This window comes from Hemicordylus capensis, chromosome 4 (genome assembly GCF_027244095.1).
Source record: "Hemicordylus capensis ecotype Gifberg chromosome 4, rHemCap1.1.pri, whole genome shotgun sequence".
Taxonomy (NCBI): Eukaryota; Metazoa; Chordata; class Lepidosauria; order Squamata; family Cordylidae; genus Hemicordylus; species Hemicordylus capensis.
The window spans coordinates 142069408-142095331 of NC_069660.1; the positions used below are offsets into that span (position 1 = coordinate 142069408).

The following is a 25924-nucleotide window of genomic DNA, read 5'->3' on the forward strand; positions in this document are numbered from 1 at the left end:
TGGGAGTTTCAACTAAGCTTCAATGCAAATCACTTTCATATCCACCATTTATTTGTCTGTTTGCTCAGTTAAGCACAAATTTCTTTGAATTTTCTGTAAGCTATAACAAGACCTCTGCATTGTTCTTATTTTATACAATGAAAAGCTCTTCATGAGCTAGCCTCACTCATCCTACCATGCTCTATTTTTTGAGGATTGTGCAACTGAAAACAAGGAGAAATTGGGAATTGCCTGTGTAGTTGCTATAGACATAAAATCCCTCTTCCATCATCACGAAGAAGCAAAAACAAAATGTAATATTAATGGCAGTGTACATTTTCCTTGCCTCACACTGTGCACCCTTTTCTCATCATTGGCATTGCTTGCTCTCAGGTTCCATTGCCTGACATCATGCCTCTCTTCTGCCATGCCCAGCCTTCTTGCGTGGATGAGAGTCTTGTACTTTGATGGCTCACTTCACCTGAGACATCCAGTCCATCTTCTGTGCATGTGCCTCCCCTTGCTGTCACACAGTCATCTCTTTCCACTCCCACCTCCAGCTGCATCTCAGCACAGATGAGAAAGATGGGTTAGCAGGTAAACAGCACAGCATGAATATGACAGAAGACAGGAAGCAAGATAGGAAACAGCCTGATCAGCAGCAAGCAGCAGCAGCAGCAGCAAGGCTTTAGGGGCATGTGGATGGACAGTGGCACCGTGGGCTGAAGCATTGCTAATAGCAGTGGTGCCTGTGCAAGATCTCATGCACCCTTGAAGCCAGCCATGGTGGTGGTGAGAAGAGCAGCCCCTGCCCACCTCCCAGATTGCTGTCAAGGAACTCCATGAGATTAGGGAGTTCTCCATTAGGTTCTGAAAAGGTTGCCAATCCTATCAGGTGGCAGCATTTTAAAAGGCTTCCCTGAAGGCAGAATGTCTGGAAAACTATTTCCTTAGAAGATGTTCTGTGTTTTAAAAACCAAAACACAAAATCTTGTTGTTGTTTTGTTGCCATAGCTTTGAATGCCAATGGAGCAAAAGAGGTCCCTAGAAAAAGTCCATGGCTATGGGGATTCCCCCTGCCCCTTAATAGGAAACCACAGCCAGTTTCTAATACAATGAGGAAAAGTGACTTATAATAAAGAACATGTTGGCAATGAAGGCCTGCAGCCATATACTTTCATCCAGTATTAGCAGTTTCATTAAGAATTCCTATTTACAGAACTGGATGGGAGCAAACACATCATCTGGTCTAGCCCCTACAACAAGGCAAGACCCATTCATCAAACAGCCTCCCACCTCAAGTCCCTGACTGCTTAATTTTAAGCTATGCAATTCAGAGCAAGGGACTGATTTTTAACAACTTTCTGATGTTATACCATATGTCTTCAGCTAGGGTTCCAAGTCAGCATACAATTTATTCATAAGATTTCTAAAACTACTTTCCTACTTTAAAAGAAGAACCCATGGTAGTATACAAAATTCAAACAATTTAAGGTCTATGCTCTGCCCTTGTGACAGCGGGGAGGTAAAAACCACTGAACACATTCTCCTCTCCTGCCCTATCTATCTATCTATCTATCTATCTATTTATTTATTTATTTAATACATTTCTATACTGCCCAAAATGCAAGTTCTCTAGGTGGTTTACAAAACAATAAAAACAGTCAATAAAAGATTAAAACATTTCAAAAATTAAAATTAAAAAGTTAAAACTATTAAAACACAATTAAAACTTTATAAAGTTTTACAATTTTATACACTTTAAAATTTTATAAAGACAGTCGCGACAATCTTATACTCCCACTACTCCTCAGATATCTGGGTCGCCCCAGTCGAGACTACATCATGATGCTACTCTCAGATTACAACCGGACTTTCACGTATAATACTGCCAAGTTCTGAGCAGCAGCCTGCAAGATCTGCCGAAACCTGACTATCACTTCATAATCAGTGTAGCAGATTTTATTTACTGACTATTCTATCTGACTTCTCTACCTCAGTTAGTTGTCTTCCTTACATCTTAGCTTTTGTGTCCTATATATTAAATATTTTATGCATATTTTACATATTTAATTCTCCATTTTTATCTCTCTCCTACTAGCTTCCTTACAATAGTTGGGTAGTAATCTATAATACAACAATTGATTTACACTTTTAATCAATAATTGATGACTCAGTTGCCTCATAACTTGCCTTATGACAATGATTATACTGCCTTATAATGTAATCTGTAACTATATCACGCTTTTTCGCTTTTACATTTTAGCTTTCATGTCCTATGCCTTAAATATTTTATGCATATTTTACTTATAAAGCTCCCCATTTTTACCTATATTTTACTGTCTTCCTTACAACATTAGAGTAGTATTTTATAGTATGGTAAATGATTTATACTTTTATTCTATAATTGCTATAGTAACTATAGTCATAAAGTATAGTATAATTATAGAATGACAATTAATCATGATTCAATTGTCTCATAATTTGTCTTATGACAATGATTATGTCAGTGTCATCTGTAACTATATCACACTTTTTTGCTTTTATCCCGTGCTGGTCTCTGACCATAATAAAGATGATTGATTAATTAAAGTATACGAGATCAAACAAGCAACCAGATATCAACAGGTTCTAATCAAAATTCTACAGTTACATCAGTAACCCACAATGAAAACAAAGTAAAATCAAATCAAACAGCAGTAATCCAATAGTCAACAGTAGAGCATGTTCATTAAAAAAATAAATAAATCAGAATGCAACCATTAAATCACCTTCCACCTCATTTCCCACATAGTAAAAACCCTTCTAAAAAGAACCAAGAATGCAACTCACCATATCTTCGACATCAGGAGCCAGCTGAGTTCTTGGCTATGTGGATTAAAGTAGCTCTGAGCACTGCAGAGTGCCTTGAACAACTGCACTGAATTTACAAGCAGGTTGTCTGAGTACATGGCTAGCCCAGGATTTTCTGCACTGTATAAGGCCTGAACCCACAGCCCGTTACTTCCAAAATAAAATAAAATAAAATAAAATAAAATAAAATAAAATAGGCTGGTTTGTTTCTATTGGAGTTTAAAGGGGCCATGCCCTATTTTTCAAGCACTGCCGCTGCCAGACTTCCTGGCACTGCCAGATCTGCCTGCATTTCCTGGCATTTTGAAGAGGAATCCTCAGAACAGGAAGGCAAGGCCAGGTCCTCAGCAGTGTTCCCTCTAACAGAGATTCCCAGATGTTGTTCACTACAACTCCCAGCATCTCCAGCTGCTGTGGCCTTTGGCTGGGGATTCTGGGAGTTGTAGTCAACAACATCAGGGAATCCCTGTTAGAGGAAACACTGGTCCTCAGACCATGCTAGTGCAGGCTCCTAGGCTCCTTTCTCTGGGTGGTACCTACCGAGGCTGTTCCTGGAAAGGGATATTTCACCCAGAGTTCCCCCATCTTCTCTGTCCTCAGATCCCTCTTCTGATAACACACTTCTAGACCATGACACATATATTCCATTCAAAATGTTATTGGGCATACATTTCGGTTTTGTTTACAAGGTCCTTACCTGAGGGAATGTATAGCAATAGCAATAGCAATAGCACTTACATTTATATACCGCTCTATAGCCGGAGCTCTCTAAGCGGTTTACAGTGATTTAGCATATTGCCCCCAACATTCTGGGTACTCATTTTACCGACCTCGGAAGGATGGAAGGCTGAGTCAACCTTGAGCCCCTGGTCAGGATCGAACTTGTAACCTTCTGGTTACAGGGCGGCAGTTTTACCACTGCGCCACCGTATGTAACCCATCAATTTCTAGTATCTTCCAGTGACAGAAAAATGAGATGAGCATGCGCACCTACTATGTACAGTATCTTGTCTTATTCACTTTAATGCACTCATTACCAGATAACCCTATGGAACTTATTTCCAGAAGGTGTTTTACTTTGTGCTTTTGATTCTTGAAATCTTTTTATATTGCATTTGTAGGCTACAGATGTCCATATACAAATCATACATGGATTCAAAGCTATTCAAACGAGAGTTTCAGCACTCTTTATCCATTTCAGCCATCAGCTCACTTGGTAGTGACTCAAAACTGGGCCTTTTCTAGGGTTGCCCCAGGACTTTGGAATGTGCTTCCTAACAAAATTAAAGCCTCCTCTTTGGATGTTTTAAATAAAAAACTGAAAACATACCTGTTTAATCAGACATGTTTTTAATTTGTAGTTTTATAGTTTTAAGTTTTAGAGAGTGTGTGTGTGTGTGTGTGTGTGTGTGTGTGTGTGTGTGTATAAATTTCTAAGGCATACCATGGCTAATCCTGTGTGTGGCAGCTCTCACGAGAGTTCGCAAGCAGAAGTACCTGTTTGGGCAGTGAGGATTCCATATGCAGATAGTGAGGAGGAGCCTGTGATGGTTAAGGTCAGTTGGAATACAACTGTTACTGGTCAGAAGATCTTCTTGATTGTAGAGGAGAGGAATCTAGATAGATAGATAGATAGATAGATAGATAGATAGATAGATAGATAGATGGCAGTGGTCTGCGAAGAGAGGAGTCATGAGGGAGGAAAGAGCCCCTTCAAGAGAAGAAGGCTACCATTGTATGATTAGATGAGGAAACAAGATGAACAAGATCTGTTAATTCAGGAAGGGGGAGAGAGAGGAAGGAAGGAAGGAGGGAAGGAAGGAAGGAGAGCAAAAGAAGGGAGGGGAAGAGAGCAAGAAGGAAGGGCAAAGGATGAACCCAAGCCTGTCAGCGGCCTGAGGGGAACGAGTAGCCATGGCATTGGCAACAGCGAGGAAGGGCCTGGTCAACTGCTGCTGCTCCTGTGCTGAGGAGCAGGAGTGGGTCTCGGGTGAGAGTGTGGAGGTCTCTGGGGATAGGGGACTGCAGCTTGGCCAATAGGTGCCAGCAACTAGGGATGTGTGCCCAATGGCTTTGGTGCACATCCAAGGGTGCCAAAACATTTAGGCGTGGGGTGATGGATTCCCTTAAGGAGAGGCAGGCAGATCCTACCTTCTCATCCTCCAAGCCCCTGCCTGCCCATCGCAGCACTGTTTAAGTGGAAATACCTCCATGCAAGTGGCAGCTTGTGCCGCTTGCCCCTTTGAAATGCCACACCACGGCAATGGAATACGTCCCCTGGCATCCCTTGTGCAGCATCGGCACTTAAATGGCGCTGGCACATGCTGGCCCTACAAATAGCATTGATGCATGCGCCGAGGCCATTTACTTGCCAATGCTGTGCGAGGGATGCTGGAGGACTCATCCCATCGCTGCGGCATGGCATTTTAAAGGGGCAAGTGGCACAAGCTACTGCTTGCATGGAGGTATTTCTGCTTAAACAGCGCCGCAGCGGGCCAGCGGGAGCTTGGAGGACAGGCAAGTAGGACCTGCCTGCCTCTCCTTAAGGGAACCCTCGCCCCACGCCAAAATGTTTCGGCACCAGGGAAATGCTTTATTTTTGGAAAACGTCCAAAGAGGCGCTGAAACACTCATCCTTACCAGCAATGCTGCAGCTGTGACCAAGAGGGGTGAGGGAGATGGAAGCAATGGGATGGAGGAGGAGGAGCAGGAGTGCGGCTCAGGTGAGGGTGGAGAGATCTCTGAGGTGAGGGGGTCTGTGGCAGGGGGTGAGGGGAGCAATCACATACTAGTGTGCAGCTGCTTTGAGTGGGTTAAGCTAGTTTATCTATATTTCTGGACCAGTTACCACCGGCACATCTGGTGGCGACTCAGAACTGGGTCTTCTCTGTAACTGCTCCTGGCCTGTGGAATGCACTCCTGGCAGTAATCCGTAGTCTGGGCTCTTTGCTGGCCTTCAAGAAAGCCTTAAAGACTTACTTGTTTGGCCTGGCCTTCCAAGGATTTTAAATTGCTTTTAAGTAATGATTTAATTGTGTTAATGTTTTTATTATTTTTGTGTTTAAAATTGTAAGCCATCTGGAGATTTTTATATGGGGCTTTTTTCTTTTATATAGAAATGTGCTTAAATAAAATTAAATAAATAGAATAGAATAGAATAGAATAGAATAGAATAGAATAGAACAGAATAGAATTAAAGCTTATATATGTGCCTGACAAAGTGTAGACCAAAGCGGAAAAGAAAGGGTTAAAGGCTCGAGCAAGTCAATTGGTTTTCTTCCTCTAGTCCCGACCATGTGATCTTCCCTGCTCAGAACTTGAGCAGAGTTGGAGAGTGAGGGAGCCACAATGGAGACCTGGGCTTGTTTTTTTTATGTCTGCTAATTTAAGTGTCAAGATTATCCATTCAAAACCTGGTATGCGGGTCAGTGGGAAGTATGTTCAGAATTTCTCCTAAAAATACAAAAACATGTTTCAACCATTCTCTGAGCATGTTCTGGAGTAAAAGGAGTGCATTCAGCTAATTTAAGTAGCAGGATTGTCTGTGCAATCCTGTATAGTATCTGCAGGTCAGTGGGAACTATGTTATTCAGAATTTCTTCTAATAATAATAATAATAATAAAAATTTAGCCACCTAAGCTAATGACATTCCAGCCACAATTAAAACATTTGATGCAAAGTTGTCCTCACAACTTTTATACGGAGTCTCTGTATGGATAAATGCAGCATCTTACAGATTTTGTAATATTCAGGCCCATTTTTTACAAGTTTTGTTAACATTGCCCAGTTGTGTATCAAATGCTACAATCCCTTTAGAGATGGGGCTATGTCCATTGGAAACCAAAGCATGGTTAGCAGCAATTAAACTCTGGTTTAGCATGTATGTGTTTCAAAATACTTCATGGTCACTTTGTCACCTTTTTGAGGATTCATTTATTAGCTCTTGATTTAAAGCTGTATCCCGGAAAATTAACCAAATTGGTCTGTCTCTTGACCATTTGTTTTTGATGAGACGCACTTCAGCCTTCTCTTTAATTAAACAAAGACTTTGGGATATAACCTCTCAAAAGTTGGTTGGTAAACTTATTCCGTCCTGCTCCTCAGCCCATTTGGATATCAACTACCAGAATAATTGGCGTATGGCTTCATACTAGGAATGTGTGAAATGTTTCGGGTACAAAACATTTCGGGTACAAAATGGGCCGTTTCGGGTGTTTTGTAGACAAAACAAAATGCCCGTTTTCCAAATCCGAAAGTTTTGTACACAAAACAAAACGTCCCTGTTTCGGCTACCAAACATTTCGTTGTTTCGGACCTCCATTTTGTGGCGATCTCTGAGTAAGTCTCCATTTTGTGTTTGACATCTCTTTGAATTTCCCACCCTTCCAGCCTTCCAATCAGTGACCTAAAGCATGGGCTGACCTGCTGACGATTCCCTCCTTGTTCCTCATTGGCTCTTTTGCCTCTTGCCACTCTTTACTTACCCCACATTGGCCAGAGGAAGGGTCGAAGGGGCAAGGGGGAGGGGGAGTTCAAGGGGGGGGTTTCAATTCATTCAACGTTAGTTACTCATTTGCCATTCTGCCTTTCTGCCTCATTGAAGAGAGAGAGAGAGAGAATTAGTTTGCATTGCATGGCATGCCTCAAGTTGCCATGATGATGCCACACCATTGCCTATGCCTGCTGCCTGCCTTGTTGCCAGCCTGAGCCCAGCCTGCCAGCCTGCTATGGCTACTGCATGCCAGCCTGGGAATGGATTTATCTGCTGCATTGCTTTTTTGTTCCAGGAGAATTTTTTTTACCCCCTTGAGAGATGCCATACCATTGACTATGCCTGCCTTGTTGCCAGCCTGAGCCCAGCCTGTAGATTCTCTGGTAGCATATGAGGTTTTCAACGACAAACCATGAATCCACTCTCATATGCTACCAGAGAATCTACACTCAAAATATCTCAGAAACAACAGAACCCAGTACCCCATGGGTTAGCAACTCATGGGGGTGGTTGGCACCCTATGTGCTCTACACCACCACTCGCTCTGGGCCACCCCCGTGCCCTCCAAGTGCAGTTATGTGGCTGCTGAAACCTCCATCATTCCCTATGGGGAAGAACCTTAAAGACGCGTAAACTCCATTAAATCTTTAAAAATCAGCCCTCTGCCCAATTCCTTTGAAATAATTCTGGCAGCTTCCTTGCCCCCACTGGGCACTACCACCCACCCTACTCTGGGCCACCCCTTTCCCCCTGACGTGAAGCTATACTTTTGTTGAAACCTCCATTATTCCCTAAGGGAAAAATCTTAAACTTCAAAAATTCACCAAAAATCAGTCCTTTGCCCAATTCCCCTGAAATTTGGCTGGTAGCTTCCACCCATTGGGTACTACCACCCCCAACCACTAGTTTTGCCCCAGGGCCATTTTTGGAATCCAAAACATTTCGGATTTGAATTTTACAATTTTGAACAAAGAACAAAATGGGGGTGTTTCGGATTGGCTGATTTTGAACAAAGAACAAAATGGGGGTGTTTCAGATTCAGGCCAAAAACAAAACAGAACAAAACCAAAACGCACAACCCTACTTCATACTTAATTAATCTTACTAATAGTTTCCATCAGGTTGCTTTTGCAAAGGCCTGTTTAAATGCTTTTCCCTCACAGGTGTTGTTAGGGAGATTCCAGGCTATACCACTCATGCAAAGATTCTTTCCATGCAATAATCTAGAAATAGAGACTGTGGAGCATGCACTTTTGGTCTGTGGATTTTATGTTGATTTGAGACAAAATCTTATTTGCCCATTATTAATATCACAATCTAGTCGATCAATTCAGGTATATATGAAATTCCTCTTATCTGACTCCAGGTCTGAGGTAACTGTTGCTGTAGCTAAATTCTTAGCAGCTGTGATCAAACGTAGGAGGAAATTAATATCTTAAATAGCTGTTTTGTATTTAATGGTATATCAAACTGCTGTTACTCTTGTGTTGTTTCTTGTTCTTTTGTTGTATTTTGGGTCTTTTGACCATAATAAACACAACTGCTGCTGCTGCTACTAGTGTCCATCTTCATGTCCTGAGTTTGCCTCCATAAAGTGATGAGGATAAGGTACTGTGCTGCAGTTTTCCTGTGGCACCACCTTTAATTTTTTGCTGTATCCACCCCTGCATACACACAGACACCAAGACAGGGAGAAAGAAAACCAGTCCAAAGAAAGTCCAGATAGAGAACAACAAGTAAACTGACTGAGTGCTGTTAATCCATTTGGTGGAGGGGAGGGGAGCAGCTATTGGGCGGAGACTGATAAAATAAAATGCCAACAAAATCCATGTGTACCTGGTCTGGAAGTGCTTTCTGCTCATGCATGGGGCTATTTGGATCCCAGCCCCACAGAAGTTCTTTATTGAAGGACTTTATGTCTCCCAGATCCCAAGAGAGATCTGGTGCTTCATCTTTTATTGCCTGTTTCTGGTTGTTTTTGTGGGTGGGGCGGGGATGGCCGGTACTTAGTCCCATCTTCTTTTCAAACCCCTTCCCCATCAAAAACATACACCTGTGAAATGGCTGGTGAGTAAAGAAAATCATTTTACACATCTGGACACATTCTTGTGTAGTACTAAGAAAAAAACTGTGAAGTAGAAACTAGGTTAAATACTGCATGTGTCACGGGGTGTGTGTGTGTGTGTGTGTGTGTGTGTGTGTGTGTGTGTGTGTGATGCATATCTTATGTCCAGGCCCAAAATTACCTAGGTGCACCTCTGACTGCAGAAGTGAAACTGAGAGGCAAGCCGTACCATTCTTGATATCACCACACCTCTACCTGCTGGAACGTAAATCCATAATTTATCAACACTGGGAAAAACCCTCAAAACTTTCACAAAACAAGTAAATTTTCATTATATGTAATTAATTTGCCTTATTTATCCTGTGTTCACTATTGGCATTTTCTTGAAGTTTGGAATTATTTGACAAAACATGCAAACAATCTTTCATAAGTCCTTTTCAGACATTTTTAGCAGGGACCCTGAACTTGAGTATATCTCAAGGTGGATTTGGAAGACCCATACACCCATCATTCAATTTTACCCACATGTCAATCAATCCAGGCAGTGCATTGACTACAGTCACAGCAATGTTTGTCTGCAGTAGCATTTGTCTGCCCTTTCTGATCACAGAAACAGCAGCCATCACAGTTATAGAATGTCCCACTGCAGATAAACCCCTCTGTAACCACAAGCATCACACTGCCTGGATTGATTCACTGACAGGCAGGAAGGATTGATCAATGGGTGGGCATCATTTCTGGACCCACTTTGAGATGCTGTTCTCGAGTACAGCATCTCTACTAATAACGTCTGAAGGGGACTATTCACACACATTCATCAGTGAGTTCAGCATTAAGTGAAAACGCACATGGGTGAACCAATACCACAGAACTGATACATCAGATGGATCTTTCATATCCACTAAAACACTATCTCCCATTGCAGTTCATATGTTTGGCTGTGAGTCAACCAGTTATATGCACATGTGAATCAGCCACAAAGCATTTTAATATTTGTACTAGTAACCAGATGATTGCATCTCATGTTTCCTAGTTTATGACAAATGTACTGTTTGATTCTGTTTCCACATATCTAGCGTTTCCCTATATCAAACCCAATTCCAACATATCTTCATGAAGAAGAAAGAAAAGGCTTAAAAATAAAATGATTGACAACACTGTCTTCTGAGCCAAGGCTGTGGGTATTGCTATGCAAGGGAACACAAGAAAATTGCTGTCAACTCTTCTGTACTTGCAGCGTCTATTTCTGTAGATTTGAAACTGAGCTGCCAGTTGCATTTGAAAATTAATTTCACACATTTGAATCAGAACAAGCATTACAGGCAGGTCTGGTGTGATCAAAAATTACTCGTAATAAGAATTCAGAAGCAAAGAACCCATACTATTACAAATCGAAGGCATAATATTGCAAACAGGGAATATTGAATTAAGAATAATAATATTTCTTTGACTTGAGTACTGTTTACTGTAGGTGACTTGCTATAAATCGTTTATGAATATTAAAATATTAATCCCCCTTCATGAAGTGTTAGACATACAGGAAATTGGGGACAAGATTAGTTGCCAGGTTATAATCCGAGATCTGACTTTTACCTTTAGATAGAATGATAAAGCAGGATAAGCTGGTTCCTACCTTGGTGCCTCTATTCTATAACTTCCTGGATCCTAATGACCTCTCCTATGGCATCAATGGAGCAAGCAGAACTTGAATTTTGCACCTCAAAACACAAAGAAGCAACGTACCGACTGGCTGACATCCAGGCTAAAGGAGCACACATGCAGAGAGGCTCTTTTTCACTGGAGGTCAGCTTCCAGGGACATATTTTCAGGAGTCATGAGCAGTGTGGAGAGCCTTACTGGGCTCTGCGAGGAGAGTGGGTTTGCCCACTCTCCCCGCAGATGAGCAGGGAGCTGTCCCTGGGTGGCCGGATTGGCCACCCACATGACTACCGGCTCCATCATAGAACTGGTAGGGGCAGTGGGGATTGGGGGCTGCCCGGCCCCTGGAAGTCCCAGGATGCCCCGTAAGAGTGTGTGGGGCATTCTGGGCAGACCCCCAAGTCTGGGAGGTTTGTTGGAGCCTCCCGGTTGGGGGTCTCCATGTGACTCAATGCGGAGCCGCGCTGTGGCTTTTCACGATCGGAAAAACCAGGCTAATGGAGCACTCACTTTGTTAACCTGGTTTAAGAGGAGGGGTATTTTTGGAAGTTTGCTGCCAGGAGCCGTGCGGCTCCTGTTGCAACACAAGACCACATGGAACTGGGCTGGCATCCCTTAGCCTGGTACTGCGTGATCATGAGAATAGCCTTATAGTCTGCTTCAGAGGGAAGGGGAGATCAATGAAAGTCATATTTCCCCCATATCATGTGAACAGTGTCACTGCACATGTACCTCATAACTGCCTAGAGCCTCTGGAGTCAGGCAGTATATACATTCAATAGAGAGATAGACAGATAGATAAAATATCTCTGGATGTTGGCCAGTGGAAAATGGCAAGAATAATAGAGTTGGAGGGTCCATATAGGGCACCCCCCTGCTCAATGCAAGAAATCAAGAGCTCGAGCAAATTCAGCAGATAGTTGTCTCTGCTTGAAGACATCCCACAAGGAAGAGCCCATCCACCCTCTAGGCCAGTGGTTCCATTGTCAAAGTGCTCTCACTGTTTACATATTTCTCTAAATGTTCAGCAGAAATCTACCCTCCTGTAACTTAACCCCATTAGATCTTGTCTTTCCCTCTGGGGCAACAGAGAACAATTCTTTGCCCTCTTCTATGTGATACCTTGAGTATTTGAAGAAAGCTGTCATGTCCCCTACATGCCAGTCTTCTCTCTTCCAAGACAAATATAACATACTCAGTTCCTTCAACTTTTCTTCATAGGGCTTGTTTTCTAGACTTCTGATTTTCTGTACTGCCCTCCTCTTAACCCATTCCAATTTGTCTAGAAGTCTGGCTGGTGTAAAATAAAGAACTATTGTGATTTAGAAACTATGTTTCTATTAATAAAGCCTAAAATCACATTCGTCTGTTATGCTTGTAATCACTGCCTGTGATCAGCTGCAATCGTGAAATGCTTTTCACATGCATGATTGCCAAACCAGATACTGCATATCCCACCCCACCCCCTCTCTCTCAGTGCAGAACTTTGCATTTGGTTGGTTTCAGCCTAGCGTAATCATCATCATCATCATCATGCTACCCCTGCTAACTTGGCAAAGAGGCACCTTTTAAATGTGGCAATTCTCTTTATTTAGCAGGGGGAGAGTAACTGGCCCTCTCCACCCCCAGCACAGTACCTCCAATGACTGTTGCTGGTATCTATCTTATGTTTATTTTTAGATTGTGAGCCCTTTGGGGACAGGGATCCATCTTATTTGTTTGTTATTCCTCTGTGTAAACCGCCCTGAGCCATTTTTGGAAGGGTGGTATAGAAATTGCATAAATCATCATCATCATCATCATCGTGGCTAACATAAGTAGTATAACTCCCTTTTGCTACTGGTTTTTTTTAGTTAATTGTTTTATTATGATTTTTTCAAATTATAAACTGCTCTTAACAGAAATGCCCAGAATTGCTTTGAATTAAAATAAATGTGTAGGTATTTGTATTTGTAGGTAGCTAATCTGTGTACACCATAGTTTGTAGAGCAAAATAAACAGAAAGAAAAGAATACCTCTAACTCCAAAGAGCTTATCTGAATTGTGACAGAGGGAAGGGAACAGAAAGGCGTGAACATGAGCAAATGCAGTTATGGAGGGTGACAGAAAGAGGTGAACCCTCAAAAACAGTTGTGGAAGGAGACTTCAATTCCCTTGGGAGACTCTCTTGCACCAAGGGTCCTCTGCAGTGGGGAGGTATCTCCCTACCTCCTGTGGTTTGGGGGAATGCAGCCTCTTTTGCCTGACCTCCGGCGTCAAACGAACTCCCACTGTTCAAAGGGGAGTTCCTACAGGGGGACTCTCCTGACAGCAGACAGCTGGTAGCTCTTTGAAGGAAGAGATGGTGGGCAGTTAGGGTAAGTTGGGAATTCTTCTCCAGCTTTGATTAACCTTGAAGCTGGAGAAGAATTCGGAGTCTTCTAATGCTTACTGCTTATCTGAGGGTAACTTTATGCATCCTGAAGTTTATTATTATTATTATTATTATTATTATTATTATTATTATTATTACATTTATATCCCGCTCTTCCTCCAAGGAGCCCAGAGCGGTGTACTACATACTTGAGTTTCTCTTTCACAACAACCCTGTGAAGTAGATTAGGCTGAGAGAGATGTGACTGGCCCAGAGTCACCCAGCTAGTTTTATGGCTGAATGGGGATTTGAACTCAGGTCTCCCCGGTCCTAGTCCAGCACTCTAACCACTACACCACGCTGGCTCCTTTATATGGGAGCCCATGTTCAACGGCCTCACCCTTGCCCCTAAAATTCAAACTGAGGTACAATTTTTGTCCCTAAAAAGGGGCTTAAATTTGATTAAATTGTGGTTGCAGTTTTAATTACAAAATAGGGAAGAGTACCTCAAAATAATAAATATTGTCTGGCATGCGGTCTAACATAGTGCAGGTGCTGCTAATGCTGCATTGGTGCTATAGGGGTGTGGCAATTTTCATCCATCTCCCCTTCCTCCTGAAACCCACTGTGTGCCTGCCAAAAATATGTGCCTGAGGGCTACATGATTATTTCTGGAGTTATTCAATTGTTTGTTCACCACATAGGGAACTTTATTCTAGTAGGATTTTTGGACATAAATATCAGATCTCCTTACTATATTTCTGAACACTAGTGAGATATTGTTACTCTTTGCTAGAAATATAACACACGTATCTTTAATGTTCTTCCATGGTGCATAGCTGTTAAAGAAGACTGTTGTTATTTTCATATTTCATATTGAATTTACTGTGATCCATGGCATAACATTTTGCATCCCCTGAATGGCTCTGGGAATTATTTCCTCGTGGATTATTGCATGAGAAAATGAATCATTGGAATAGGTCATCCATGCAGTTCAAAGATCTCAGTAGCTGAAGCTGGATTAAACAAACAAGAGGGTCTAAGGGTCTGTTCACTCTACCGTAACAACTAAATTGGGAATGAACTCCAAACCAGAGTTAAAGGAGGAATGTCCTCCTGTGGGTTCTGGGTTACTTGCTATCCTATGGGCTGGTGTGGGCTGTCCTTCCAGGGCCGGAGGAAGCCTGCTCAACACTTTGCTGGCTCCCAGACAGAAGACTGTGGTTGTCTGGGAGAGTGCTGGGGAGGGGGGGATGAAGGCAAACTGCAGGTCTGTTGGACCAACACTTTGCCGTTCTGTCAGAAGAGGGGCTTTATTTTTTGGTTTCTGGTCAGTTTAAATAGGTGACCCTTCTCATCGAGCATTTTCAGATCTTTGCACCAGTGGGATTTTTTCTAAATATTATATACAGATGCAAAATATCTCATCAGAATGGACTTTGCGGTATTATTTTATTTTATTTTGGTATTGGTGTATCCTTTCTCATAAATTAATATTTTAATGAGTTGTACCCTTATTCTATTGAACAGTTTACAAGATAGAAATGGAAATTTGCTCCCACATAAGCAAATGAGAAATTTTAATTTTACTGAGAGATTTGCCAGGCTAGATAGTTTAATTCAACAGATTAAAAACCTATTATATCCCTGCATCATAAAGGGATATTAATTGCAGCATTATTAAAGCATGCCTTCTGGTTTGACCATGCTTAATGCCTTCTCAGAAGTAAATGCTGTACAGTAATATTGACAATAAAATTAGAGGCTGCCGGACAGCAAATGTCATGTTCAAGTATTATACAACACAGAAAAGGTTTCTGTTTATAGATTTCATTATCAACTGGATTTATGTTCAAAATGTCTAATCTGTCCTTTTTATGGGAAACCCGCATTGACCTTCATTATCTGGAGGCGGATTTAAACTGTGTACAATGTTCTGTTTAATCAGCTTTATTTTAGCTTCTCTGAAAGCAGTCCAAAGGCTTAGAGAGCTCCCATTAAAAACCAAATTCAGAATGATGAAGGTCCTACTCATTTCTTTCCTGTTCTTACAAGGCTGGCCAGAGCAACAGAGGTCAGTTAGTAATAGAGCCAACACTTAGGTTCTCTTTGAACATATACAAACCAACAACCAACCTCCAATCATAGGCAAGGGAATGCAAGAGCTTAAAGGGCAGCTGATGTGTTTCAAACACATTCATCAGAAATCTCCTAGTGTACTTCTAGTAGGGAAGCAACAGAATCAGGTATGATCAAAGTGATTGATTCTCCTTACCAAAATGAAACACAAATCAAAAGGCATTTTATGAGGTCACTTTTTCTCTGTAACCACAGGATATTACTACACCTGGTGATGGTCTGAGGAAAAGGGTTTAGTCCAACAAGATGCCTGTGGGTATTCCTCTGTTACTCTTTTACCTGATAAGTAGGCCAAACTGAAAACTATGGAAGGATTTTTGTTTTTTAAATCTGTATAATTTGGTAAAATATTGCCGCTCAGGGATGATTTTTCCCTGGACTGCAACAAAGTGTTAGTATTTGATACACAAGCATTTGCAGTACATACTGGTTGAGGCTGTTCTCATGTGCAGGCCAAACTGGGTTAGGGAAGCCCAATCCAGCTTTGCCTGAACATGAGAACCTCCAGGAGCCATGCAGCTTCCAGGAGCAGCATGGCAGCAAACCTGCAAGGGAGCCCCGGCTGTTAGCCAGGGTTAAGGGCGCAAACTTGCCATTAGCCCTGATTAACTGACCATGTGCTTTGAACATTGCTTGTGGTGAATGTGCCCCCAAAGCTGGCTTCGATCTTAAACAACACCATGTTTTTCATATAACAAGTACAGCACAGCAGCTAACAACTGTTTGTTTATGCCAAGTAACCATTATTTGGCTCAACAAGAATATTGCCTTCATTCCAATACAGTGTACCTTCAGTACTAATGATCTTATTAGGCCTACTCAGCTGCACCAATTCAAAAGGGGTCCAACCAGCTATCATTTAAGTTGGCAATGTCATTGGTATTACACAGTTTAGCAGCAAGACCAAGGCAAACATATTTTGTTGGAAGTCCTGAGCTGATTGTTATGTTCTGACAAGATTAGGGCCTATGACAGGGCAAGTGTCTTACTGACAATTATATTTGGCTAAGAGGCCAGGTCCTTTGGAATATGTACTTGCCATGGCCAATAGTGTTTATTCTATTTTACTGAATATAGCATTGTTCAAAAGGATTTGGTTACTGAGCAGGTCAAAGGGTTGAGTCTAATTGTCTGGCTGTATCAGAGCTAAGTAACACTGTAGCAGAAGGTCTGGCATAGCAGTAGCTTTGTAGAGGAGATCTGCAGCAGCTGTCCTCTGTGATTCCACGGGTTGCATTTGTAGCCAAGTTCAGAATTGATTAGAGATGCCAGCAAAGCTTGGTTGGGCCCATATCTGAGCTCTGGGGCGCATAATGCTCACCTCAAAGAAGAGCTGGACATTACAAGGAGAGCTGGTCTTGAGGTAGCAAGCATGACTTGTCCCCATAGCTAAGCAGGGGCTGCCCTGGTTGCATATGAATGGGAGACTTGATGTGTGAACACTGCAAGATATTCCCCTCAGGGGATGGAGCCGCTCTGGGAAGAGCAGAAGGATCCAAGTTCCCTCCCTGGCTTCTCCAAGATAGGGCTGAGAGAGATTCTTGCCTGCAACCTTGGAGAAGCCACTGCCAGTCTGTGAAGACAATACTGAGCTAGATAGACCAATGGTCTGACTCAGTATATTGCAGTTTCCTAAGAACCCTGAATTCTCCCTTGGCTCTGATTAAAATCTGAGCTAAAGAAGACTGAGTTAAAGAGTGTTTAGCCATAGTTTTTCCTCCTACCTTGCTTTCACACAATCACTTCTACTCAGGTATTCCTCTTACCTTGCTTCCACGCAACTGGAAATTGGGCGCACACACAGCTGCCAAACCCATATAGAACACTCTTTTTGATTATGTGAATGACCTCAGTGAATACTAGAAATAGCTTGGCTTATTTTTCAAAGCTAATCAAAATTTGGAAGTCACTTGCCAATCGCTTCACCTCCCTTTTCTCACATGCTCCTACATATTGCTGCACCTTTCCCTTTAAACACAACGTTTCTGGGTGGACAGCAGAAATGGTGGTGACACTCTGGTCCTGCCGTGGGAGAGGAGAAGGGGCTTGAACAGAGCTAGCTCCAAAATTTGAAGAATTCTTGAATCAGGAATGCACAGTGGAAATACTTTTGCTAGAATAGGTATGGCATAGAAAGAGTTCTTTCACACTGAAAGGAGAGCTGGTCTTGTGGTAACAAGCATGACTTGTCCTCTTAGCTAGGCAGGATCCACCCTGGTTGCATATGAAAGGGAGACTAGAAGTGTGAGCATTGTAAGATATTCCCCTCAGGGGATGGAGCCACTCTGGGAAGGTTCCAAGTTCCCTCCCTGGCTTTTCCAAATAGGGCTGAGAGAGATTCCCACCTGCAACCTTGGAGAAGCTGCTGCCAGTCTGTGTAGATAATACTGAGCTAGATAGACCAATGGTCTGACTCAATATATGCCAGCTTCCTATGTTCCTATGTAACCACTTGGGTTCTTCATGCAAAATGAGAATGGTTACAATGAAGCTTTGACTGTGGGCCCTTTCCTAGTGTAGAGACTGCAGCAAATGCAAGACTTACCCACTCTTTGGAGCCAGCCCTGAGTGTAGAACCTGAAGAATGACAACTTTAGTGTATATTCATGTACACTAATGTTTAAGGGGCATCCACAAAATGTTCCCAAAAGGGAAAATAGAGACAAATCAGGAGAACAATTTGCCAGAGACTGATACACAACAGGATGAATAGGAGCACATCTGGTTTTTTGCCAGCCCTATACACCTAGCACTTCTCCTGCAATACAGTTGACATTGCATTGCTGATTCTGCAGCTTATTCATTTTCTTCACTAGAGGTCAGAGTTGAGCTGGTTGATTCACAGCAACTCGACCACAATAACTTATGTTAATTAATCACATCCTGACATGGAGACAGAAAAGAGAGAGTGATATTTTATTAATGGTCTGAAAAAAAAAATCTATGTGACACAACTGTCTGCAATGCAATTAAGAAGAAGTGTGTCGAGGGAGTGGGCAAGGGGAATCTGCAGATACGGAATTTCTTCTACCAAACAATATCTTCATGAGGAAAATGTATGTCCAGAAAAAATAGAAACAATTAAGGAAGCCTGCAGTGGAAGAAAAAATGTATCAAGTATGTTTGATGCACATTATTGTTCACTAGTTAATTTTGGCCCGTTGAACAACGGGCCCTAGTAACGACTCTCCTGTCCCCCCGCTGCCATTCCCCCTCCCTCCCTCATTAAGGGCCAAATCGGCCCAGCCACTTGCCTCCGCAGCTTCCGCCGCCAACCAACCGCCCGTCCACCCAGCTGCCGATACCTCCTTGCTCCCGGAACACGTCCTCCGCTTGATCCGCTGCTCGATTAACAGAAGGAGAGAGGTGCTCGCATGCAGAGCTCCACTCTCTTTAAAGTCTCTTCCCGAACTGGCAGTTTGCGCGGCAAGGACGCAAAGCGCCAGTTCGGGAAGAGACTTTAAAGAGAGTGGAGCTCTGCATGCGAGCACCTCTCTCCTTCTGTTAATCGAGCAGCGGATCAAGCGGAGGACGTGTTCCGGGAGCAAGGAGGTATCGGCAGCTGGGTGGGCGGGCGGTTGGTCGGCGGCGGAAGCTGCGGAGGCAAGTGGCTGGGCCGATTTGGCCCTTAAGGGGGGGGATCAGCTGGGAGGGAGGGTCGGCGGCGTTGGCTGCGGGTGCCTTTTAAAAAATATTTAAGTGGCCTCCGCTCTGCCCCCGGCCTCCGTCTCTTTTGGCCGAGGCAGCGGCGGAGCCGCTGCCTCGCCCAGTTTACCCCGGCGCCGGTTTTCCGGCTTCTTCGGGGCGGCTGCTTCTGGCCGCCCAAGATGGCTGCCGGGTGCCGGCGAGCGTGTCTCCCTTGCCCTGTTCTGCGCCTGCGCTTCGCGCAGGCGCAGAACAGGCCAGGGAGGCACGAACACACGCCTTGGTGTCCGTCCACGGACGGACACCAAGGCTTTTATTAGAGAGGATTAATAATATCATCTATTAGAATTTAGAGTTGTCAGTGTAAAGTGTTCCCTCAAGCTGATTTTGACTCCTGGTGCCCAGAGAGCCCTGTGGTTTTCTTTTGGTAGAATACAGGAGGGGTTTACCATTGCCTCCTCCCGTGCAGTTTGAGATTATTCTTTTCAGCAACTTCCTATATCGCTGCTGCCCGATATAGGTGTTTCCCATAGTCTGGGAAAACATAGTTCCCATAGTCTGGGAAATATACCAGGGGTGATTCAAACCGGCAGCCTTCTGCTTGCTAGTCAAGCATTTCCCCACTGCGCCACTTAAGAGTTGTCAATTGATTATTAAATTTGATTAGCAATCTGTGGGAGACTACAAAGATCTCTGTAAAAATGCCAAGTAAAGGTTTCTGGGCTCTCTGATTCTCATGGCCCCTTTCTTGCCTTATGCTGGTGGCCTAGGAGCTGCTGCCATCTGAGTATGCATGATGTCTATATCTCATTCTTCTCCCTGTGATGCTGAGGAGGTTGGAACCACAGAGCATGTACTCCTCTTCTGCCTCTTTTATAGAGACAGTCGGGCCAAGCTTATATTTCCGCTACTTCTCAAGTAACTGGACACCCAAGCCATTTCTATACCCAGATGTCATTCTCAGATGAAGACCTGGACTTCACGTATAATACTGCCAAGTTCTGCGTGGCAGTGTGTAGGATCTGCTAGGCTTTGACCTCCAATCCGTACCCTTGTATCAGCTCTGCATAACTTTAAACTACTGACTATTTTATCTTTTCCTTTTAGTGTCCCCATTTATCTAATTTATTTCACATACTCCATTTTAGCCACTGCTTTTTACATTTTATATATTTTATTATTGTATATGTTCATAACCTTTTAAAATATAGTTGTTTATAAGAGGTTTTAATTATTTCACAGCTGCCCTCTTTTCTAAGGTGTAGCAGGTTTATACTATTATAGTATAGTCTTATAGTATTAGAGTAGCAATTTTAAAATAGTATATTTGTATGATTCCATAACTTTCTTTTATTATTATTAATCATGCGCTACTGTTCTGTCTTATGCTGGTCTTGGACCACAATAAAGATGTTTGATTGATTGATATCCCATTCTTCTTTCAAGGAGCTCACAGAAATGTGCCTAGTACTCTTCCCATTTCATTCTCACCAACAACTCCATGAGGTAAGGTATGCCAAGAGCGAGAGAGAGTGATTGGTCTAAGATCACTAAGTGAGCTTAATGTCTGTGAGGGGATTTGAGCCTGGTTCTCTGCAGTCCTAGTCTAACTTTCTTACCAATACATCACACTGGCTCTCACTGTGTGGTTCTTTTCTGGCACCTTCCTACACAGCTGGGTTAAAAGGAAATGCTTCAGGGCACATGGGAGGAGTCCACTCGACAGCTTCACCTCCATGCCAGGGTGCAGAAGAGGCAGCACCAGAATTAACAATGTGGGGAGGAATCACAGCATAGGCTGCTCCCATGTGGCCCTTGCTTTGGCATCTCACATTACTCTAGGTGTGAGGGAAGGAGCCACCTGTGTGATGTAATGTAAAAAGGTTTTCTTTGTGGTACTATAGGGCAAGGGTCTATAAGGTGTTCCCACCTTAGAGAGAAGTTAGGGGCTGCTGACAGTTTAACAGCTGCTATCTTAATTTCCCATCCACTGACTCAGATTAAAACAGCCCAAGGGAGTAATGCAAAAATAGAGCTTATGGCCTCCTTTCGCCTATCATCTTGGGCACATTTCCACACCATTACACTCAAACCATATTTATTTACTCAGAAATCACTTCCATAGATTTCAGTAGGACTTGCTTCCCTGTAAGGATGCTAAGGATTGTAGCCTTTATTGTCAAGATGCCTCACTGCTTTCAGAAAAGAGTCTTATCATTTCAGAAAACATTTGCCTTTAACAAATAAACTCAAAAAGATTTGATACTAAAATAGATATTGCCTGGATTACAAGAGCAAAGTGTGCTTATGATAATATACTCTTACGTATGAATTCCCTAACAAAATATATCATATTTCTTGGTCGAGAGAGAGGGAGAGGGAGATGGGGGGGGAGAGAGAGAGAGAGAGAGAGAGAGAGAGAGAGAGAGAGAGAGACTTAAATAGCCACTGGGAAGGCTAAAGGATATATAAGGCATTCCGTTCATTTTGAACATGCTGTGAAGGTCAACATTTTTACATAGCTTTTTGATGATTAGAATCTACTCTGAGCCTGCATTCCCTTACCTAGAGCTGTGGAGTATTTTCCATCATGTTTTTCTTAAATATATGGGACAGCTTCTGGATAAATTTACTTCTGCCTGAAAGAAGAGATACAACATTCTGAAACCTCAGCAGAATATGTTGCTTACATTTTAATGATAAACAGTGAAGTCCCTCATTGCTAGAAGGGTTATAATAACTTAAAATAAAGTACAGGGCATTTCCTGGAATTAAGAAATAATGCTAAGCATTTATACAGCAATTTAGAGTGTTCAAAGTGGCTCATCTACATTATCTTCTTGTAATCCTCCTGCTCCTGCACTATATACATGCAAGGTTGGGACAGGTCATCTGGGCCCTGGAGGGTTGCTGGTGAGTCAGAGTAGACAGAACTGGGTAAAAGGACCAATGATCTGATTAACTATGAATAATCTCCATATGTTAGAAGATGCTCATGTGCTTTTGAAATTCTCTTGGCTTTCAAAATGGGTTTGCTTGGAACATGATGGTGCTGTGTTCAAAGAGCACAAGTCCATAGCCCCACTGGGAATACAAAGCTAGAGTTTTCTGCAGCTATTAACTAGTCTCATGCTTCTTGACAAGAATGTGTAAAGGTTTGTAGATGTCCCATTACTGTTGTACATAGTTCTGCCTTTCCACATGCTGGCATCTGGTAAGGATATGTATTTAAAATACATGCATCAATTTTGCAGGGTGCATCCTGTATTTTGTTGTACATTACACACATCTGTTATAATGCAGATCTGAATTACTGTTGTGTGCCTCATGTGCAATTGACCTCATTGTAGGGATATTCACTAAGATTTACTGGCAAATCAGTTCATTTGAATTGCACCAATTTGACCGATTTGACCTTGAATCGAATCACATTTGGATCTCATGGTGATTCTAGAGGTCAAATGGAATCAACCCTGATTTGAATCAAATTGATTCGTCAATTCAAGTAGCCATTTTGTTTGCCCATTCTAATGCTTCTTATTGGTTTTCTGGCACAAAATAGCAATTGGCTGGTGACCTCCTTGCTTCTCAATTGGCTTGTTATCATTCAGATCTATGTTTGGTATGGGCAACTGTGTAAGGGGACACACTCAGACATGCATACACCCATGCCATTGTCAGGCCATTGATGATGGGCTGATGCTGGAGGTCCAGCTCCAATCAGAGGCCATGGCGGAGCAGGCAGGAGGTTTGAATTTGTTCATTGTAGTTAATGTTTTCTTTGTTGTTGTTTAAAGTTTTTCTCCTAGATAGCACCCCTACCATGACTGATGATGAGGTAGACTGATGCCTTGACATATCTCAGCTTGGCAGCCTCTTAGTCAGGGTCCAGGCAATCTGAGGCCACAGTACAGTTTAATCCGCACACACGGCACACATATTTCCATAGTGTTGAGGGTTTTCATTTCTTACAGGTTCCTCTTTTAAAAGTTACAAAAACTACAATTCTGTGCTTATTTACACAGAAGTAAACACCACTGAGTTCAATGGTACTTACTCCTATGAAAGCCTGCACAGGACAGCAGCCTAAAAGTCATTCAAGTGTGCGTTCTCTAAATAACTAATGGCTGATGTCAAGAAGTTTAAAAAATGCACATTTTTCAAGGTTCACAAAATGTCAGTCTTTCAATAAATATATATTTAATGCAAAGTATGGTACTGCTAGCTGCCAAATACAGATCAGAACCTTGATTCACAAAAGACATGACCTTTTTCCCGCAGCGGTAAGAGAGATGTGTCATGAAAAATGTAACAGGTTGTCTACATCTGATCTATATGGTTCTGTTCTAAGAACAATCATTCTCTCTTCATATTAGGACTACAATCCCACTTCCACAAGCAACACTAAGAATTCTGTGCGATCAGCTTTCATATTCCAATAAGGTATGTAACTCTCCTGCTTTCTGAAGTGGTGCATCCCAGAAGGGCTGTACCATGTGCTTTTTCTACACGTAAAGATTTGCTCTGTGGTTGACAGTGCAAGTGCAGTAAAGGTAAAGTGTGACGTCAAGTCAACGTCAACTCCTGGCAACCACAGAGCCCTGTGGTTGTCTTTGGTAGAATACAGGAGGGATTTACCATTTCCTTCTCCCGCACAGTATGAGATGATGCTTTTCAGCATCTTCCTGTATCACTGCTGCCCGATATAGGTGTTTCAGGCTTTGCATATTTCAGAGAGCCTTTCACTCCTAGGCTGCTGTAATTGTCTACTGACCCAACAAATCAGTCTCTGTTTATCTGGGGTCTTTAAAGTCCTGGCCTCAGAGTTGGTCATCAGTCTGAGCAGCTTGCTACAAGCAACAGACTTCCAGTGCTTCACCTGGAAGATGGGCTGACCCAATGCCCCTAGCCCCTTGGACCCTGATCTGCTTTCTCCAGTCTTGAATTTGTTTGCTTTGGACCACACCCTTTTCTCAGCACTTGGTGACGTGAAGCAGGCCTTGACTGAGATCTGACAGCAATAGTCTGTTTCAGTGTTTCTCAATGTTTTGGGAGTCTGGTTTAATGGACGTTTTTGGAGTCTGGTTTAATGGACTGGTACATTATTCATGCACAGTTTTCTGGACCAGCTATTAGTAAGGGGGTTGTCCCACTCACCCCAAACCCCACCCCCAGGCAATCCCCCCCCCAAAAAAAATCCAATTCCAGGCAGCTCTGCGGGGCTCATTTCCAGGCAGCCCTCACTGCTGGATAATGTTCATTTCGATGAAGTGAAATGAACGTTACCCAGCAGCGAGGGTGGCCTGGAAATGAGCTCTGGAGAGCTCCAAGTGGCCCCTGCTGGCCCAAACGTGGTTTTTTTGGGGGTGTGTGTGTGATTTTTATTAGTGATGCCTCACGGATCGGTACCCAATGCCTGGTGGACTGACACCGGTCCGTGGACCGGTGCTTGAGAAACACTGGTCTGTTCTACATGGGATTCTAAAGTCACCAAGGTGTCGATGAACTATAACATTTTTTTTTTAAAGTAAGAATTTTCAATAGATCACTCATGGTGGTGATGGATCAGGTTATGTTGGGTTAATATAGGGTAGCTGGATGAATGACTTCCTTTTGGGTTTCAGGAAGCCAGGTAGGCAGAGACAGTAGCCAAGAGAGAACAATTGGGTTACTAACTCTTAATAATGGGGTGTGTGTGTGTGTGTGTGTGAGAGAGAGAGAGAGAGAGAGAGTGAGTCATGGCTTGTCCTTTCGAGCTGGGGGGTGTCAAATGAGGGACACATGCCCCTGGTTCCCAGCAGCCCTGGCTGCACCACTCTGTCCCACCCCACTCCACCCCAGAGTTGAGAGCCACACTACCAGACAAATGAATAGCCTGAGGGCAATGCCAGTCTTGTTAATGCCGGGGTTCCAGGAAACCAGAGGCAGCTGTGCCTCATTTAGCACCCACCTCCCAGCTCATTTCAATGAGCCACTACTGGTGTGTGTGTGTGTGTGTGTGTGTGTGTGTGTGTGTGTGAGAGAGAGAGAGAGAGAGAGAGAGAGAGAGAGAGAGAGAGATTTTCATTTATTTATTATTACACTTATATCCCACTCTTCCTCCAAGGAGCCCAGAGCAGTGTACATGGTTATGTTTATCCTCACAACAACCCTGTCAGGTAGGTTAGGCTGAGATATGTGTGACTGGCCCAGAGTCACCCAGTGACTGTCATGGCTGAATGGGGATTTGAACTCAGGTCTCCCCAGTCCTAGTCCAACACTCTAACCACTACACTAGACTGGTGATAGATAGATAGATAGATAGATAGATAGATAGATAGATAGATAGGAACTTAGGAAGCTGCTATACACTGAGTTAGACCCTTGCAGTATTGTCTAAACAGACTGGCAGTGTCTTCTCCAAGGTCGCAGGCAGGAATTTCTCTCAGCCCTATTTTGGAGAAGCGAGGAGGAAACTTGGAACCTAGCTGCTCTTTCCAGAGTGGCTCCATCCCCTGAGGGGAATATCTTACAGTATATAGAGATAGATCGATCTATCCCATATCGATAGATAGACAGACAGATAGACAGACAGATAGATAGATAGATAGATAGATAGATAGATAGATAGATAGATAGATAGATAGATAGATCCAGAAGTGACTATTAAGCAACATAGCTTTGTACCTATTACAGCATAACTCAGCTACATCTAGACAAGTAGTTAAGGGGGCGGGGGTAGCAACTTTGCATTTCCAT

The 25924-nt window shown here is 42.9% G+C and overlaps 1 long non-coding RNA gene across 1 annotated transcript in view; it reads left to right on the plus strand.

Annotated features, from left to right (window-relative positions):
- The window catches only part of LOC128324578 (uncharacterized), a 52246-nt gene that overhangs the window by 16420 nt on the left and 9902 nt on the right, over positions 1-25924 (plus strand). Inside the window, exons 2-3 of the long non-coding RNA XR_008306951.1 lie at positions 20633-20692; positions 23563-23629. This is a non-coding gene — a long non-coding RNA (uncharacterized LOC128324578). The remainder of the gene's footprint in view (positions 1-20632; positions 20693-23562; positions 23630-25924) is intronic.